The sequence below is a fragment of the Orycteropus afer genome, unplaced genomic scaffold (genome assembly GCF_000298275.1).
Source record: "Orycteropus afer afer isolate SDZICR_OR568_19922 unplaced genomic scaffold, OryAfe1.0 scaffold02689, whole genome shotgun sequence".
In the NCBI taxonomy this organism is placed as follows: Eukaryota; Metazoa; Chordata; class Mammalia; order Tubulidentata; family Orycteropodidae; genus Orycteropus; species Orycteropus afer.
In genome coordinates this window covers 1-5184 of record NW_006924276.1, presented here as the reverse complement: position 1 = coordinate 5184, position 5184 = coordinate 1, and the positions used below count along the sequence as shown (strand labels likewise).

The following is a 5184-nucleotide window of genomic DNA, read 5'->3' as shown; positions in this document are numbered from 1 at the left end:
AAAAAAAAAAAGAGTAAAAAAGGCCAAAACAAAGTTTTGCACAATCAAGCTTCCAGGATTCATCACCTCAAATCATACCCTATAAAACTTTAATTTGTGGCACACAGCCATTTCCTCTGTTTCAAACAGCTATACGTGTCCCTGTCTGTTCATAGCACATACTGTCAGTGGAAATGCAGCTTCCCAATAAATCCAGAGGTGGAAAAAGTAGGTGCGCACTATATATCCCATGGGTCATGAAAGGCATGCAGGTGGGCATTACATGTCTCATGGATCACAAACAGGGTAAGATACACTGCTTGAAAATAGAGACTGTTGTCAGGGAGAAGGGTTAAAAGGCTATTTTAAAAGAGGAGTTTTATAAGAAAATCTACCACAATTTGAGTAATAAGCTGATTCCAAAGTTTATTTCTAAATGCAACAGGTCAAGAAAAAGTTTAAAAAAAAAATGACAAAAGTTAAGAACATACCCTATAAGAAGACATGAAAACTTACAAACTTTGAGGATGTACCTTATCAGATATGAATAATTATAAAGTTTTAGTTATGTAATAGAGTGTTGTATTGTTCAAGGATGGACAAAAAACAATGGAACAAAATAGAAAATTCAGAAATAGATATACATATTTGGTCCCTTGATTTGTGACAAAGGGTATAACTACTGACATCATCACTGAACTGATGCTGGTATTCTTAGAGGATTCACCAAGGTGCAGCACCATAAAGTGAGATGTTGACAGAAAAACTGTAGATTATGAAAACAAATGACAGTGATTAATAATAATGTCTGACAAAATGCATAGTTGCAGGGGACATCAAGCTCAACTAGCACAACAGTACACAGAAACATTGTTCTACCTCCTACATTGGCCAGTAGTGACTGGGATCTTAAGAGCTTACAAGCAGACATCTAGATGTAACGATGGATCTCTCCTCTTCCAGAGCAAAGAAGAATGAAGAAAACCAAAGATGCATGGAAACAATTAGTCCAAATGACTGGTATACCATGCGATCCCCAGCCTATACAACTACGAGACCAGAAGAACTAGACGATGCCTGACTATCACTGTCAACCACTCGAAGAGGGATCTATGTAGGAGATACTGGACAGAGTGGGAGGACAATGTGGAACAAACTCAAAATCATTAAAAAAAAGAAAAGAAAAAGGACCAGGTTTGCTGTTCTGACAGAGCCTGATGGAACCACTGAGACTATGGCCCCCAGCTGCCCTTCAGGTCTGGAATTGAATTCACTCCTGTGGCTTCCAGCCAAACAAAAGACAAGTATATGAGCTGAATATTTACATTAAGTAGATACACTCCTTGGAGAGATCAATCGTGGAAGAACAGAATGGCTCTGAATCACAGGGAGACAGCTTGGTGGGGGTAGGAGTGTACCGGAGGAAAGGACACAGGGAAGAGATAACTATGGGGATCTGTGGCATTATGGGAAATTGCAGTCAATGCAATGAGACAAAGTGTATGTGAGCTGCTATATGGAAAGTGAATTTGCACAGTAAACTTTCAGTCAAATCACAGTAAAATTAAAAAAAAAAAAAAGATAGGAAAGGAAGAAAAGACCAAAATGGATATAAGAGACTCTGAAACTTGCTTTTGAGTGGAGAGTAGCTAATGCAAATGGAAGAAATGATGAGATAAAAGAGCTGAACAGAAGATTTCAAAGAGCAGCTCCAGAAGACAGTCAATTATTAAAACGAAATGTGCAGAGACCTGGAGTTAGAAAACCAAAAGGGAAGAAAATCCTCAGCATTTCTCAAGCAGAAAAAACTGAAGAAAAATTCAAGACTTGAATTGTAATATTGAAAGATTCTACAAGCAAAATAAACATAAAGAAAACAAAAGTCCTCACAACTGGGCCAATTAGCCAAAAGTGGAGAAAGATTGAAGTTGTCAAAGATTTCATATCACTTGGTTCCACAATCAACACCAATGGAAGCAGCAGTCAAGAAATCAGCTGACCTATTGCAATGGGTAAATCTGCTGCAGATGACTTCCTTAAAGTACTGAAGAGCAAAGATGTTTCTTTGAAAACCAAGGTGTGCCTAACCCAAGCCATGGTGTTTCCAATCGCCTCATATGCATGTGAAAGCTGGACGATGAATAAGGAAGACCAGAAAAGAGTTGATGCTTCTAGTTATGGTGTTGGTGAAGAACACTGAAAATACCATGGACTGCCAGAAGAACGAACAAATCTTCCCTGGAAGAAGTACAGTCAGAATGCTCCTTGGAGGTGAGAATGGCCAGACATCGTTTGACTTACTTTGGTCATGTTGTCAGAAGAAAACATTCTCTGGAGAAGGATATCATGCCTGGTGAAGTAAAGGGTCAACAAAAAAGGGGAAGGGGGTGAACAAGCTAAACAATTATGTATGTCTAAATGGAGAGTGTATCCAAGATCATATACAGGGTTGGCAGACAATGGGCCTCTCAAAGAGTATGAAGGGATGGACACTGGGAGGAGGTAACTATGGGGAGGAAGTGGGAGGGGAGCTGCTGCATTGTAACTTTTGGTCAATGACATGAGACAAAGTATATGTGAACTGCTGTATGAAAAGTGAATTTACTCTGTAAATCTTCACCCAAATCCTAATTTAAAAAAAAAAAAAAAAAAGTAAGATCATAAAAAAGGGGAAGGCCTTCAATGAGATGGATTGACATACTGACTGACATAGTGGGCTCTGGTATAGCAAGTATTTTGAGGCCGGCCCAGGACCAGGCAGTGTTTCATTCTGTTGTATACAGGGTCACTGAGTTGGAGCTGACTTCATAGCACCTAACAATTTAATGGTGCAGGAAACATCAAAAGAAGATGGAAGGAATACACAGAGTTACTGTACCAAAAGGAATTGCTTGATGTTTATCCATTTCAGGAAGTGCCATATGATCAAGAACCAATGGTATTAAAGGGAGAAGTCAAAGCTGCACTGAAGGAATTGGTATAAAATAAGGCTCTAGGAATTGAGGGGATACCCATTGAGACATTTCAAAAAACAAATGCTGCACTAGAGGTACTTACTCATCTATGCCAAGAAATTCGGAAAACAGCTACCTGGCCAACTGACTAGAAGACATCCATATCCATACCCATTCCAAAGAAAGGTGATCCCACAGGATGTGGAAATTATTGAGCAATATCACTAATATCATATGCAAATAAAATTTTGCTGAAGATAATGCAAAAATGGTTGCAGCAATACATTGACAGGGAACTTCCAGAAATGCAAGCTGGATTCAGAAGAGAATGTGGAGCAAGGGATATTATTGCTGATGTCAGATGGATCTTGGCTCAAAGCAAAGAATACCAGAAAGATGCTTACTTGCGTTTCATTGACTATGAAAGACATTCGGCTGTGTGGATCATAACAAATTGTGGATAACATTGAGAAGAACAGGAATTCCAGAACACTTCATTGTCCTCATGAAGAATCTGTACATAGACCAGGAGGCTGTCCTTCGAACAGAACAAGGGGAGACTACATGGTTTAAAATCAGGAAGCGAGTGTGTCAGGGTTGTATCCCTTCCCCATAATTATTCAATCTGTATGCTGAGCAAATAATCCAAGAATCTAGGCTATATAAAGAAGAATGAGGCATCAGGATTGGAGGAAGAGTCATTGACATCCTGAGATATGCAGATGACACAACCTTGCTTGCTGAAAGTGAAGATAACTTGAAGCATTTACTGAAGAAGATTAAAGATTATAGTCTGCGGTATGGATTACACCTCCATATAAAGAAAAGAAAAATCCTCACAACTGGACCAATAAACAGCATCGTGATAAATGGAGAGAAGACTGAAGTGGGAAAGACTTCGTATTACTTGGTTCCACAGTCAACACCAATGGAAGCGGCAGTCAAGAAATCAGATGACATGTTGCACTGGGTAAATCTGCTGCAAATTACTTCCTTAAAGTACTGAAGAGCAAAGATGTTTCTTTGAAGACCAAGGTGTGCCTAACTCAAGCCATGGTGTTTTCAATTACCTCATATGCATGAGAGCTGGACAATTAATAAGGGAAGACTGAAGAAGAGTTGATGCTTTTGAGTTGTGTTGGCAAAAAATGCTGAAAGTATCATGGACTGCCAGGAGAACTAACAACTCTGTCTTAGAAGAAATACAGCCAGAATGCTCCTTGGAAATGGAACAGCCAGAATTCATCTCACGTACTTTGGTCATGTTGTCAGAAGGGAGCATTCCATGAAGAAGGGTATCATGCTTGGTAAAGTGCAGGGTCAGTGAAAATAGAAAGACCCTCAATGAGATGGATTGATACAGTGGCTGGAACAATGGTCTCAGGTATAGTAGGACTGTGAGACTGGCACAGGACTTGGCAATGTTTCATTCTGTTGTACATGGGGTCACTCTGAGTCGTAGCTGACTCGATGGCACCTAACAACAATCTAATATCCAGAAACAAGGACAAGACTGGAAAGTTTTCTTAGAATCTTCCTTTGAAGTTTAGCGTTTTTCCACTGAAGATGTCACTACTAAGTAATCTAAGCCTTTTGGCAGGTACCCAATACAATGTCTCATTTTGAGTGGGTTTTAAGCTTCTTCCTTTTCCCTCTAAATATAGGTCTTTAAAACAGAAGTTGTGAGTAACCAGAGAACCCAGGGAAAACGCTGGGTATAACACTCAGTTGCATCTCTAGATTTGTGATTTGCAACTGTTTTGGGCTTGTGAAGAGTTATGTACTATATTTTCCACTATGGGCATTCATTTAAAAAGAGTTAATTTTTTTTATCCTACATTTAAAATTTTCAGGCTTCAGTTTTTAAATCTTTCACTCAGTCACAAAAACCAAATGTATAGTAATACAACTGTATATATATTTTTTTCATGTCAGACAGGTAATGTGCCGATGTCATAACAAGATTTGAGGGAGGCACTTGTCATACAAAGGTGTTAACACCCATCCTTATGAACCAAAAAAGTATAGACTGTATATTCCTGAAGAGAACTTATTTTAATTCATGTTGTTGTTGTTGTTAAGTGCCATCGAGTCATTTCCGACCCATAGAGACCCTATGCACAGCAGAACGAAACACTGCCCGATCCCGCGCCAAACCCCACAATCCCTGCTATACTTGAGCCCATCATCACAGCCACCGTATCAATCCATCTCGTTGAAGGCCTCCCCCTCTTTCGTCGACCCTCCACCC

The 5184-nt window shown here is 39.5% G+C and overlaps 1 non-coding gene across 1 annotated transcript; it reads right to left on the bottom strand.

Annotated features, from left to right (window-relative positions):
* Positions 1–4862: 4862 nt before the first annotated feature.
* On the bottom strand, positions 4863–4959 carry LOC122152108. Its single transcript, XR_006164394.1, has one exon. It is a non-coding gene; the product is annotated as a small nucleolar RNA U13 (small nucleolar RNA).
* Positions 4960–5184: the final 225 nt, after the last annotated feature.